This window comes from Aethalodelphis obliquidens, unplaced genomic scaffold (assembly GCF_003676395.1).
Source record: "Aethalodelphis obliquidens isolate GAN/ISIS:26980383/991018 unplaced genomic scaffold, ASM367639v1 scaffold66, whole genome shotgun sequence".
In the NCBI taxonomy this organism is placed as follows: Eukaryota; Metazoa; Chordata; class Mammalia; order Artiodactyla; family Delphinidae; genus Aethalodelphis; species Aethalodelphis obliquidens.
The window spans coordinates 7,363,524-7,378,675 of NW_020838010.1; the positions used below are offsets into that span (position 1 = coordinate 7,363,524).

Here is a 15,152-nt window from a genome sequence, read left to right on the forward strand (position 1 = left end):
GGAGTTACATTAATAAATTAGAATTTTGAGATTGCATATGTAATGTTAATTAAGTTAAAAATGGTAATTCCATTAAGGAAGACAATTTAATTTCTTCTATAGTCTCATGCTAGGTCTTATTTTCTAAAGTGGTGCCTACTTTTATGATTTTTAAATCACTGAACAAATATTAATTGGTCATTTCTCTTCAGATATAACTTGGATATCTTTTTTTTTAATTGCCAATATTGAAACTTTTTCAAAGGAATGACACATTCTTGATTTAGGTATATAACTTTCAAGTTCTAAATCACTGATATGTTTTTGAATTTTAAAATTATTTGAAGAGTTCTTTCCAGAATTTTTAAAGACTCCTGCCCCCACCTTAGATTTCTCTTTGCAAGACTCCTAAACCTACTGCCTTAAGTATGGTTTACCTCTTCTTTTGTTTCAAACAAATGCATTAACCACATAGCAAAACAGAATATGCCACTAAATCATTGGGATTTAGGGTATTGGAGTTTAGGATGTGTTTGTTAGTCATGAATAGTAAATCAAAACATTTTAAATGAAAACTTTTGTGCATACTCATGCTTTGATCTTTGATTCTGAAAAATAAAATCTTAAAAATTACAAAAAGAGGGCTTCCCTGGTGGCGCAGTGGTTGAGAGTCCGCCTGCCGATGCAGGGGACACGGGTTCGTGCCCCGGTCCAGGAAGATCCCACATGCCGCGGAGCGGCTGGGCCCGTGAGCCATGGTCACTGAGCCTGCGCGTCCGGAGCCTGTGCTCCACAAGGGGAGAGGCCACAACAGTGAGAGGCCCGCGTACCGCAAAAAAAAAAAGGGCACTTGGAAACTTACTATTAAGGATTAAAAAAAGAGGACTGTTAAACTGATTAGGGCTGAAGAAGAAAGGAACAGAAAATGTCACCTTGTTTGGGTGCGGGAAAAGTGAATGAGATCATGCTTTCATTTCTGTCTTGCCTTCTCAAGATAAAGCTTTTCCACCCTTCTTTCTGCTTCATGATTCAGGGTGGAAGCACCAAAAAAACTTGGCTCTCTTTCCCATCCTGTTTTAAATTGGCTTTTATTGTTTTAATAAATATGTCACTGGCAGCCTATAACATTATGAATATGGCATTAAGTGGTTATACTCAGAAAGCAGGAATTTGAAAATCACAGTCCAGATATACTACCTTAAACACAATTAACAGAATTACTTCTCAATAAGGAAAACTTACCTAAGTTATAGCATGTGGCTCATATAGTTTTAGTATAATTATTACAGTGAAATTTACTACCACTAAGCATTGTGTACAGAGTTCTGAAAGGACAAAAATGCGATCCAAGAATAGTAAGCCAAGATGTCATTCAAAAATAAAGGTACTAGGCAGTTCCCATGAATATAAAAGAACTCGTAGAAAAGAGAAATACTCGAAAGTGAAATTCAGCCAATTAAAAAATAGGGCAAAATTAAGATTTTAAGAATAGAGGAGTCTTGGTAAAAGGATGTATGATGATCATTGAATCCATTTAAATACAGAATTAATACTGAAAAAAAATTTACTACCACTAATATCAGTGATTTGTTTCTTCCCCATCTACTCCTAACTTTGTTTAGGTTAATAGTCACAGCTACAGCAAAACCTATCCTGTGATGGAAAAAAAGTGTAATTTAAGGAAGAATGCAGTATAATGGTACTCATCAAACAGATATTCCAACTTCTTTCTTCACATATCGCTTATCTGCATTTTTGTATTTGGTCTAATGAGAGACCTTTAAAAGCTCATTCTCTAAAGCAGCGAATTCTTAGAGCCAGCGAGCCTACCATAGTCTACCCCATCAAAAGAACCCTGCTAATGGCTTAGCCAATTTCTGAGGTAAGAGTACCAGGGAGAGGGATAAACTGGGAGAAGGAAGAAGTTGCTCTTGCATGGATGACTTTTTGCTAACAATATGATTTTTAGCAAGCAAAGGCCACAAAAGTTGTTTGATTTGTGGCAGAATTAATTATGAGACTTTTTAGCTGTACCAGGTTAACAGATTGCCAAACAAAATACTGAGCAAGCAAAACTGGTCAGTTATAATTCAGTGTCTAGAAATCTGAGCCAGCATTAGTGTTATGTTTATGGATTCAACTCCATCCTCAAAGAAATGCAGTCGGGGTATCAGCAAAAATAAAATAAGAGTTATGGGGTATCTCCCAGACATTTGAATAGAAAGGGCACATAACACTGTGTGAGACCACAGTATTTTTGCAGCCAATCTTAAGGATAAATCTACATTGTATTCAGGATGCTGTGTTGGGCCAAAACTTAACAATGACCATTATGTGTAGAAAATAGCAACCATTGTTGTTGCCTTAAACTCTCTCTGGAGATTAAAAAACATTTTTAATTAACCTAATAAAACCCCAATGGCAACATAACCAAAGAAATTAACATAACCAGAGAAGAATGTGTAGAAGCAGAAAACCTAGTGCAATTGTTGAGTTATCCTGGCAAAGGAACCCTGAACTATGTGAAGCTAGTGACTGTTTACTGTTTTGTCTAAAAAAGCAACTCCAAAAGTATACACATACACACAAACACACACACATTTGGATTTTTCAGCTAGATCTTTAAGCGGGCTGTTTCATGACAAGCTCCCAAAGAAATGGAATTAATTTGTGGTGTGTTTTTGTTTTGTTTAATTTATTTATTTATTTTTGGCTGTGTTGGGTCTTTGTTGCTGCACATGGGCTTTCTCTAGTTGCGGCGAGCGGGGGCTACTCTTTGTCGTGGTGCACGGGCTTCTCATTGTGGTGGCTTCTCTTGTTGGGGAGCATGGGCTGTAGGTGCGTGGGCTTCAGTAGTTGTGGCTGGCGGGCTCAGTAGTTGTGGCTCGCGGGCTCTAGAGCGAGGGCTCAGTAGTTGTGGCGCACGGGCTTAGTTGCTCTGTGGCAGGTGGGATCTTCCCGGACCAGGGCTCGAACCCGTGTCCCCTGCATTGGCAGGCAGATTCTTAACCACTGTGCCACCAGGGAAGTCCCTGTGGTGTGTTTTTAAAGTGTTTATATGTATATGTGCTTGCAAGAATTACACGGAGGAATTAGACCGACAGAGTACTTGGTGATTCTTGATGTGAATATTGGCAACCTTAAAAATGTTTTATTAGACAACAAGGCAACAGTTTTCCTCTGTCTTCACAATAATAGCAGAAGTCAGAAAATATTCCACATGCAAATATATCTGAACCTCTTCATGAATGCATTTAACACTTTGAAGTGATGGCAACATCTGGTAACAAGTAGAAACCAGCGTCTTATAAACTGTGGTTTCATGTTACCACTTCATCTGAATTAGTCATTTAAAGGAGTTTTATAAGTCTTCCTAAAAACTGACAAGGTTAATCTTGGACTAGGGCAGACAGGCAGGAAATGCTGAAGCGGCTGTTTCTTTTGAAGGTTTTGTGATTCCTTGTGAGGTCAAAAAGTAGTCGTTTTAAAGTTAAGAAAGCTAAAGCACTGAGATCTTGACAGCTTAAGTGCGATTTTTCTTTTTTGTGTGTGTGGCAATTTTGAAGGAAAACTTGATAAAATTCAGAGTTCTTTATACCTTCCATTCCACTTTTCTCTGAAATGCCTTTATTTTCGAAAAGTGGAGAATTAGAAAATCATTCAGCTGCCAAATATGATCATGGATTCGGTGCCACTAGAAAGATGTAACCTACCGTTTCTTTGGCTGGATTACTTCTTAGGAATCACCCTGTTTTGTAGGGTTACCCAATGGGACAAGAGTAGATGTCTTTTATGTTTATTTATGTGATTTGCATTAAAAGTGCTAAAAGTTTATTCTTTATTATGTAATACACCACTATAGCACATGACAGTGAGTTTAATTCCTTTAGCATGCAATGTTATTATCACAAATTTATTTAACAGATACTTTTTTTCATTTGAAAGTAAATATTTGTTCCTGAATTTTTTTCTTCATTTTGTTGAGACATAATTGACGTACAGCCTTAAGGTGTACAGTATAATGATTTGACTTACATACATCATGAAATGATTATCACAGTAAGTTTAGTGAATATCTATCATCTCATATAGATACAAAATAAAAGAGAAAGAAAAAATTTTTCTTCCTTGTGATGAGGACTCTTAGGATTTGCTCTCTTAACTTTCATATATAACATACAGCAGTGTTAATTTCTCATATTGTACATTACATCCCTAGTACTTATTTATCTTACAGCTGGAAGTTTGTACCTTTTGATTGCTTTCATCCAATCCCCCCACCCCCACCCTCCTTAACAGATACTTATTGCGTGCCTACTGTGTGCCAGGCACTGTTCTAGATGCTTGAGATAGATTGGTGAAAAGACAAATCACTGCCCTCATAGAGCTTAATAAATATTAAAGATGAAAACAGTGGAGCAATTTTAAATCCTTTAATCTATCACTCAGCTTTTAAAGACCTACATTGAATGAGTTTTGAGAACTCTTGCACATTTTACCTGAAGTTTGAATAGGGAAAAATTGATAATTTGTTTGGAATATATGGCAATAAGCTGGAAGATGATAGTTAAAGTAAATGTTTGATTTTTTTGATTCTCACTTTTATTTTTCATTTATCAGTGTTAAAATTAGACCCCTTGAGTAACTGAGGAATGTTATTGATTTAACTTGTGGATTTATTCTTTAGGATGGTCTTAATTTATATGGGGGGGGCGGGCAGTGTGAATGGACATAGTAGCCCTGAAAATTAAAATATGGAATCTGTAACTGCTGTCTTCTTTCATTGGAAGAATTATAGAATACTTAATGTATTTAATGTTCACCATGGGAAGTGAATGTATTGCTCAGTTATTTTTGCCTATGTGAGTAGTACAAGAGCTGACTCAAAGGAGATGACATGATGGTTCCTGTCCTGAAGTAAAATAAGATGATGGGGTTGTGGTGGAAAAATGATGTGGTCATGCCCATATTTGCTCACATCTCTTGTTGGTTTCCTTTTATAGAGGAAAACCAAAGAGAGTCTCATTTCTTATTTTTTAAGTTTCCTTTTTGTATTTTCGTTTCATGCCAGTTTCCTTTTTTTTTCCCTTAAAATTGCATTATCCTGATTTGCAGTTCAGTTGGCTCAAGCTGTGCTTTGTAATAGTATAAGTACCCCTTAGAATGGTCATAGTGGAGGCATTATACCCATTTTAGGGAATCAATTACATATATGGACACAGACACTCTGAGCTCCTTGAATGTAAAAGGCATATTTCATAAATCTTTCTATTTCCTGATGCCATCTAAGTACAGTGCCTTTTACAGAGTGGATGTTCATTCAGTGTTCGTGGTAACGAATGAATATGAGTCAGGAATTTTATTTTTGCTTTCCAAAATACAAAATACTTTTTTATAAGCTCATGGAATTTTTAAAAGCTTACTTTTATGGAAAATTTCAAACATACAAAGTAAAATAGCATAAGGAACCCCCCCACAGTTTCAACAGTTTATCAATATTTGATGTTCTTATATTTCATCTTTTCTCTCCCCTTTTTTGTTGTTTGGGATTTGCTTTCAAATAACCTGCATATTATTTTACACATAAATACTATAGTTCACTTGATTTTTAATATTTTAAAAGTTATAATTCTGCATTTCATACAGAGTCTAACTTTCAAAGCCTTTCTTTTCTAGTATCAGAGAAAGAAACTGTTACTGATTATCAGAAGAAAAATCTGATTTGCTACATATGAACTGGATATTTTTAAGTAGTTTTATAACATATTGTCTTTCTTAATCTTTTAAAAAATGTATTAAAAGTTTCTAAAAACTACACTATCGTGATAAATTCCCATCTCATGGACATGAACCTGATTCTGCAAAATATTCTTTGGAGTAAATAAGCTATAGATTGGTCCCCTCAGAATTGATATTAATCAATGAATTCTTCTTTTCACAGTTCAACAGAACAGAACTCGCGTTAAAACCTATTCTGGTAATTGCATTCTCAGTTTTGAAATTTCTTGTTAAAAACCTATGGACCTTATGTTTTTTGTCTCTAAAATTAGATGACTCCATCATAAATATTACCAAATAAAGCACCAGTTCTCAATAGAAAAGTATGCCACAGAGTCCCTTGGAGATCAAAATTACTTGTATAATAACACTAAGATGTTCTTTGCTTTTTCACTATACTGACAGAAGCAATGGTGGGTAAAACTGCTAGTGCCTTAGCCCCACACTGTATGAGTAGTCTTTGTATTCAACACCATACCCTTCCTGTTAGAAACATACCTATAACATGCAGTTCATTAATGAATGTCCTTGATTAAGCAGGAAAAATTAATTTTATTAAATCTCAACTCTTGGGTATACATCTTTTCAATATTCTGTGTGATGAAATGGGAAGTACATAAAAACATTTCTGCTGCATATGGATTTACAATGATTGTCTTGAGGAAAAGCACTTGTGCAGTTTTTTGATTTGCAAGCTAAACTAGCTGCACTTTTAGAAAACAGAAAACCATTTTTACTCGAAAGAGCGAATGACGCATTAACTGATAATTCAGACCTGAATATTTGGCAGATATGTTATCAAAAGTGAATCAAGTGTGCTAGTCACTGCAAGGAAAACGGCTGGGAGTATTTGTTGCCAATGATAAAGTTAGAGATTTCAAGCAAAAATTCAAATTCTTGAAAACTTGCGTCAGCCACCATACATCAATACTTAGACTTTTCTAATGAGGTTGGTGGTGTTTTTAATGGAAGTGATTTGTTAGATATTGTAAAATGAAGTGTGACAACACATCTGTACTAGTCAAACAGTATTGTTCCATATGATCAGTGCATGATGTTCTGAAATCAAGCATGGGTAAAAGGTCCATTTAAAGTGCAAGATAGGGGCACGGGTTCGTGCCCCGTTCCAGGAAGATCCCACATGCCGCAGAGCAGCTGGGCCCATGAGCCATGGCCGCTGAGCCTGCGCGTCCGGAGCCTGTGCTCCGCAACGGAGAGGCCACAACAGTGAGAGGCCCGCGTACCGCAAAAAAAAAAAAAAAGTACAAAAAAATAAAGTGCAAGATAGACCAATGGATTTTAACGTTAACAGAGTATGATAACGTCATTGATCTGATATCAGATTCCACACTGCAACAACTATTTAAGAAACTAGCACTTACCCAGTTTTGGCGTGGTATTATAAAGAAGAATATCCATAATTATCCGAAAAGGCTCCTAAAATACTTCCTTTTTCCAAACAACGTATCTGTGGGAGGCCCTGTTTTCTTCATATACTTGAATCAAAACAACATATTGCAACAGACAATGCAGAAGCAGATATGAAAATCCAGCTGTCACTGTATTTAGTTAAACAAAGATGTAAACAATATACTCTTCTATTTTTTTTTCCTGCAAAAACCTTTGTTTCCATTTGGCCCACGGCTTAGGTGAGGGCCCCAGGGTGGTCAAAAAGCTGCCTAGGGCTGCAGAGAGGGGCTTAGGCAGAATCCCTGACACCAGAGGGATGCAGAGGGGCCCCTCAAAGACCGTTGGGCTGCAGAGGCCCCTGTCGTACTTGAGGGTGAGCCTTTGGAAGGGCTACTGGCTCAGCACCCCCCCCCCCCCCCCCGCACTCCAACCCCGGCGGCAGCCTGCGCTAGTGGGAGGTTAGTCAGGTGGTCGCCATCTGCTTGATGAGTTTCAGCTGCTCCTCCAGGAAGCGGCTCTCCAGGAAGTCACGGGTGGGTGTCTGCGCGGCCAGAGCCCAGGGGTGCAGGTCCACAAGGGCCTGGCTCAGGTTCTTCTCCAGGGCTGTGGCAGCTTCCTTATTGTCCAGAGTTTTACCCCATTCATTTTGGGACGGCTTCTGCGCTCCTGGAAGAGGGCACAGCCACTGTGCTGGTTTTGCATCTTCAAGAGATGCTGGGCGCCCTTGCCCTTCTCAATGGTGGACTCAGCAAAGAACTGGCCCACGTCCTCCAGAGCCACATCATCGCGGTAGAAATAGAAGCCCAGAGAGAGGTAGGTGTAGGAGGACCCAGATGCAGGTTGACCCCTGTGGTTGACGGCTGCTTCCACCTGGGTGGAATAATTCTGACAAATCTGGGAGCTCATGGTTGATCAGCAGTAAGGAGCTAAGCTCCAAAAAAAACGGTGCTGGCTGGTTCCGGAGGCTGAGGACGGCATAGTGGTTGGTTCCTAAGGGTGTGACTGGAAAAGAGGTTCCAGGGTGATTGGAGGCTGGAAAAGGGGGCGTCCCTGGGTCTGTTCCATTCAAACAGTGTTGAAGCAAGAGACATCCGCAGGAGCGAGGCATGCCCTGCCTCTTCCCACTACATTTTTTAAAAATATAGTTTTCATTTTAAAATGTTATTTATATTAGCATGCGGTGGGTTTAATTTTTTTAAAATAAATATCTTTAAACTTTCTTAGTTGTAACTTCTAATATGATAAAGACACTGATCTAACCCATATATCAAAAAGCTCTTTGGGGTCCTCAGGTCCTGAGGCCAAAAAGTTTAGGAGCTGCTCGGTTAGTTGGGTTTTTTTGTTTCTTTTCCTTCCCTATCCTTTTTTTGAATGAGAGACTCTCAGGATAGGAAGGTGTAGAGCATATGAGTTATTTCTTTGTATGATTTTATTAGCTATGAACAGAACACAATGTCCCCCCCAGTTTCATTGAAATATAATTGACATATAACATTGTATTAGTTTAAGGTGTGCAACGAAATGATTTAATATATGTATATATTGTGAAATGATTACTACAATGAGTCTAGTTAACATCCACCACCCCACAGTTACTTTTTTATTCTTGTGATGAGAACTTTTAAGATTTACTCTCTTAGCAACTTTGAAATATGCAGTTCAGTGTTGTTAACTGTGTATAGTCACCACAGATGTCTTCCAAATCACTTCCTTATCCCATGTATAGTTCAACTGATAATTTTTGGAGGACCCATGCTTTAAATCCTTCTATTTATTTCAGCCTTTTTTTTTGCGGTACGCGGGCCTCTCACTGTTGTGGCCTCTCCCGTTGCGGAGCACAGGCTCCGGACGCGCAGGCTCAGCGGCCATGGATCACGAGCCCAGCCGTTCCGCGGCATGTGGGATCTTCCTGGACCGGAGCACGAACCCGCGTCCCCTGCATCGGCAGGCGGACTCTCAACCATTGCGCCACCAGGGAAGCCCTATTTCAGCCTTTTGTTTTAGGGCATTAGGGCAAGGTATATAATTTAATATATAATAAGACATCCTGTTTTAAAAGGTTGATTACTTTGTTATGCAAAAACAGAGCTCACAAATATTTACTGTTGGGGAGACAGCCCCTGGAATATTGAAATTAAGATGTTCTTGTGGCTTATTTAACCCCCGCCCAATCATCACGTAAACCAGATCTACCTGATTGTTAAAACTGACACAGCCACGCAACAGGAAGTTTGTGTACCTAATACTGTTCCTGGCATAAATTTCCTAAACTTTCCAATATAGCCCAAAATTACAGTAGCAATATCCTCCGTGTTAATTTGGTACCTGTTTTACGTTAGATCCCTTTGCTTTGATGTTTCACTCACTGTGAGTGTTATTTGTTTGTTTACTTTATAAGTCATGAAGATGGGTAAAATCCTGTTCCATTAAAGGACGATAGATCACTGTTACTGAGGTGTGGCATTAAGCACAGTGGGAGAGGCCTCCATTGTACGTGTCACACATGGAAAGAATATAACCCGTACTGGGTGTGGTGGGGAGAGGATGATGTTTGAATGAAAGTTGGAAGAGACTTTAAAAATACTGTGTCTAGGTCTTGTGTCCTAACTGCAGATTACACTGATACGTCTATGAAATGCTCATGCAGCTTTGGGTGTGCCTCTTTCCTTCCTTTCCACCCTGAAGGGTGTATGTGTCCATAGGTGCATGTGTGAACTTTTAACTTTATGGATTTGTTTGTAACATTTGAGAGAGAGTGAGAGCTTGTGCACTTTACATGTACAGATAAAACATAGGTTGGTTTCTGTTGACTTTCCCCAGCATTCATCATGATGAATTTGGAAATGTAAAAGTTGTTTTCATTCTGTGGCCTGCTTATAAAAATGTGCAATGGATTACATAACCCTTGCCACCATCTTCTGTTCCCAAAGCAATTTTCATTACCCATAGTAAAAACAGAGATGCTGTTCACACACATACTCACACACATACACAAACGCCAATACCCCCCCTTGGCCCCGCACACCTGCACATACGTCATATGATGAGACATTTAGAAGGTTACAGCATGGGCTGCAGGCCAAAACTGGCTGAACTACTGATGTGATACAGCAGTCTTTCAGGAAATGTCCTGGTATTTACTAAGTAGAAGATGTCCATTTTTAAAGGGAGTATCCATTCCTAGAACTTTCACCACAATATTTTGCAGTTGAAGTGAATTCTATCATGTTATGGTGAATAGACTTTAAAATCAACAACTGGGTGTTGACAGATTTCACTGTGATCAAAGATTAGCCTTAGAGTTCAGAAAGCTAGAAAGCATATACATTCCAGATGACCAAGAAAGGGAAAGACAAGGAAGCTGTTTCTGGGTAGCGTGATCATTGAGGAAGTTATTTTTTTTTAATTTTTGGCTGCATTGGGTCTTCATTGCGGCGAGCGGGGGCTACCCTTTGTTGCGGTGTATGGGCTTCTCATTGCCGTGGCTTCTCTTGTTGCGGAGCACAGGCTCTAGGCACGCAGGCTTCAGTAGTTGTGGCACGCGGGCTCAGTAGTTGTGGCTCGTGGGCTCTAGAGTGCAGGCTCATAGTTGTGGCACACGGGCTTAGTTGCTCCATGGCATGTGAGAACTTCCCGGAGCAGGGCTCAAACCCGTGTCCCCTGCATTGGCAGGTGGATTCTTAACCACTGCGCCACCAGGGAAGCCTGAGGAAGTTAATTTAATAGCACTTGGGACAGACCCATATAAGTGTTGTGAAGTGACAAGTGTGGCTAAAGAAAAGTAAGGCTGGGGAAACCCAACATTGCTGGCCTGTCACTGATACTGTCTTCTTACCGGAGGCAATTGCCTGTGCCCCAGTTTTCCCTGGAAATGCATGATAATACATACACGTATACCCTTTCTTCCAGTTAGCTCAAGGTGCTTGAGCATTCCTTACTACCCCACATATTCCCTGACTGGCTACAGGCAGCTAGTGCTATGCTTGTTTCAAAGATGGTGAAACTGAGACTCAGAAAAGTTGAAGAGACTTCATATAGTGAGTCAGCAATGAAAACAGGTGGAAAAACACGTCCTCTGACTCCTGACGCTCTATTCCTTCTGTTCGGGATTGCGTTGCCTTTTGATAGTTCATGCAGTTTTTGTGATTGATGAAATAAAGTGCTTCCATTAAGGAGACAAAATGTAATCCAGTGTCTGCTAATGGTGGTTAGTGATGAGGACAGGAGAACACTCTGCCTCCTGATGTGGGCTGTCCTGATGCTTTTTACAAGTGACTGCAATGTGAGTCGCCTCCTTATTCTGAGATTTCAATGTTAGCATAAAACGCTTCACTTTGTTTTATATTATTTATAAAGGACTGAAGGATCTATTATCTCACTTTCATACTTATTAGGTAGGTAGAGCAGATGGTATCATGCATATTATATCCCAGACAGATTATAACAATGGCCGCGACTTACTGAGCACCTTGCTGGAGCCAGACCCCCTTATGCACTTATCTCACTTAATCATCATTGCAACCCTCTGAAGTTCGTGGAATTAGTTCCACTTTTATAGATAGCAACCTGGGGCTCAGAGAAGCTAAGTGATGTGTTCATGGTCACACAGAGTTGAAGTCAGTCTGATTCCTAAGACCCTGATGCTCCCATAGCACTCCATTTCCTTTCAAATAATTGACTTGCCCTATGTCAGTATTAGAAATGGTCTCCTGAACCTAGCACAGTACTCCTATTGATTTATTTTTCTCTCCAATAAAGGGTGAGAACTCATAGCTAACCAGTTGCTTCATTTAACAATTAACTGATTAGAATTGCTAGACCAGTTTAAAAAACAAATTGCAATAATAAGAATATAGCAGTTATCACATACCTAGTGCTTACAATTTACCAGGCTATGATCTAAAATTTGAACGCACATTAAATCATTTGAGCATCACAACAATGTACAAAATAGTTATCATTATGTGATGTAGTTACTATTATCATCCCTGGATGAGAAAACAGGCACAAGAGCTTAAGCAGTTTGTCCAAAGACAACCTAGAAAATTGTGGAGACAGGATCTGAACCCAGTCTGGCTCCAGAACTCTAAACTACTCAGCAGTACTGCCTCTCAATAGAAAATTCAGTTCGTCAAGTATTGGTTTCGTTCCTGTATGCTAGGCTGGTAGAAAATATAGTTCCTACACTTAACAGCTTATGTATTCAACAGAAAACAAGATATAGATACTCGCAGTTAATGCTCTGACACCTAGCATATGGAGTGTAAGTGTTGTATAAAGACGTAAGTATGGATCGAGATGAATAATAGAACGTAAGTGGTCTGGGACAGTTCATTTGCCTTTCTAAGTAATGCACTTTCCTATGGACGAGTGACTTGGCCTCTGGGGAGAAGCTGGTTCCATGTGTTCTAAAATAAGCAGGTTACTTGGCTAATGTTCAAACTTTAAATAGGTATGTGGGTTGTAGCTATTCGACCTGAACCAACTTTAAATTCCCTTGTGTTCTTGCATGATTTCAGTGGAGCTGCAATGAAAAAATTCACTTTTCTCTAAATGTTGTGAAGTTCGAATTTGTTAATACTTGGCAAAATACTGTGAGGCTGACAGGAAGGGGATTCGTAAGTATTGTATCATAGCTTTGTCAGGGTGCTCTCTCTCTCTAGCAGGAAGTGTTATGACTTGCTCTCTAAAGTTGCAATTGTGAGAAGAATGTTGGGTTTCCAGATTGGCGTTCTGGGCGTGGGAGGTTCCTTCTGTTTAGTGCTGCGAGAAAGAAACAACAGGTTTGCTCTCATCCCGGAAGGGTAACAATTTTAATATTATTTCGTTAGGCTCTAACTTTTATATTATGGAATATTTAAGCAGAAATTTACTTTAAACATCTCGAAATCCTTATTATGTGTTTGGGTAGTTACACATTTGGAGACGCTTTCTAAATCTTATGTATTCAAGTAGAAGCAAATTTGTTTTAAGAGAAAAATTTGAAGTTTAGAATCTGACTTGTTCTCTCTCTATATATTGTCTTTTCTTTATTTGGGGAATATTTTAGGGACTTTGTACTTTTTAAAAATTGGTTTTGTAATCCTAATTATGTAGCTGTATCTATCAAGTCAGATGCCAAAGGTTTAAATGACAGAAACTCTTACTTTATATCTCGGGGATGGGGCGAAGGGGAATGGAATTTCAAATACTTTTGATCACTGTTAAATGGTTTTTCAAAATTCTGTGAAATAGAAGTTGAGGGTAGCTGTCATGACAGAATATGGCAAACAGATTGATATTCTACTCTTACAAAATAACTTATGACAAACAGTTGTACTGGTGTTTATTCATACTTGCCAAAATACATGAAAATCATTGATGATGAGATTTTGGTGGTGTTACTATAATATGGTAGTGATAGTGATTTCTGATGCTCACAAACTCACCAGAGTTTTCTATCACATAGTGATCATATGTTTTATTTCTCCTATTTCAATATAGCTGGTTGTATAAATCTCGACTCCGAATCAAGGGTAACCTCTCAAATTAGTTGTACTTAACTACACCCGTATGAGGTAAAAAGTGAAGTATGAAACAAAAGAGTCTAGTTTTCTCAATTAACAAGTACCATATTTGAGAACATATAAGCAGGGTATGTTACACTGCAGGAGGCCATTTTAGTGACTAATAGATAAACTTCCAGCTTAGCTCAAAGTCTAAGCTGAAATTTTATCTCTAGTGATTTCTGAGTTGTACATCATAATATTTTGTCTTGAGTTAACTGGTCTGATCTTGCCTTGTGAGAGATATATACCTGAAGGTTGCCCTTGGCTTCCGTGTTATTTTTCACAGGAAAGGAGAATGGAACTACTCCTCAAGTGTGATGGTTAATTAATTTCATTAGCAGCAGATATGTTTTTTTCATAAATTATTCAGATATTTTTGGAAAATGTCAGAGTTTACTTAGGAAATAAAGGGATTGGACCTTTTAAAAGAAGAATGTGCTATTTCAATCCAAGGAGTTAATACTTCTTAGCTTTGTAAAGATGGGGAAGTAGAGGTATAACTTTGTTGTGTCTTTGGGTTTGATATAGTATTCTTCATAATAGGAAAGGGGGCTTTTAGAATATGGTTAAGATGTATATTAAATATCTACAAAACTCTTGTCTAGCAAGAATTTAAAGAATGTCTTCAATCTGACTTAATTGATGTGAATGTTTCTATGGGAAAAATTATTAACTTATTTTAAAATAGCCATTGCTTAAAGATCTTATCTTTATTAAGACAAAAAGAGGAAAGTAAACTTTTACTTAAAATGGAAGTAGTTGATATTCCTCCAGGAAATGACACAGGATTGGGCACCCTTTGGGGTTTAAGTGACTCACAGATATTGGTACTTGAAAAAAAGATCAATTAGAATCTAGCTTATGCTAGATCCTAGAACAGAATAGAGGTGTTTCCAGGAAATGAACTCATTTAATAGCTAAGTAGGGTGAAATCACTCATGGGATGTCTGGGGTTTGCTTTACAGTAATTCAGGAGGTGGGGGAGAGAGAGAGGGTAGGGGAGGGGGAGATAGGGAAGGGGGGTCGAGAAGGGAGGGAGGGAGGAAGCAAGGGAAAAGAAGAGGACAGGAAGAGAGAATCAGTGTGGAAATCCTGATAAATCTGATAAATGTAGAATCTGGATGATGGGATTATGGGTGTTTGCTGTACATTTTCTCTTTTGTATACATTGAAAATTTTCATAATAAAATTTTTAAGTACAGCTTTAGTTTGCAGCAATTTACATTTATTTCTAAATGATACATTTATCTATAAATTGCACGTTTGTCAAAACATGATGTGTGCGTGATGTATATTATTGTAAAGGTGAAATGTGCTGCTTGATTGCCAAAATTGTTGCCAAGTAAAAACTGTTTCTGAAAGAAAAAAAAACCTTTGTTTGACTTTCAGCTAAATTCAAAGAACAGGTTGCAAACATCTTGAAGAGTTTTGTAGTAT

The 15,152-nt window shown here is 38.5% G+C and overlaps 1 protein-coding gene and 1 pseudogene across 3 annotated transcripts in view; one reads left to right on the forward strand and one right to left on the reverse strand.

The window, feature by feature from the left end:
• PLS3 (plastin 3) overlaps window positions 1-15,152 on the forward strand; it is an 89,541-nt gene that overhangs the window by 19,102 nt on the left and 55,287 nt on the right. The window contains exon 1 of one of the 3 annotated variants that reach the window (XM_027089572.1): window positions 12,849-12,971. The exons of 1 other annotated variant lie outside the window; for it this stretch is intronic. The gene's annotated coding sequence lies outside the window, so the exon portion shown is untranslated. Of the gene's footprint in view, window positions 1-12,848; window positions 12,972-15,152 lie in introns of those variants that run through there. One more of the 3 variants, XM_027089574.1, reaches the window with a different exon arrangement.
• On the reverse strand, window positions 7,566-8,670 carry LOC113610974 (ferritin light chain pseudogene; annotated as a pseudogene).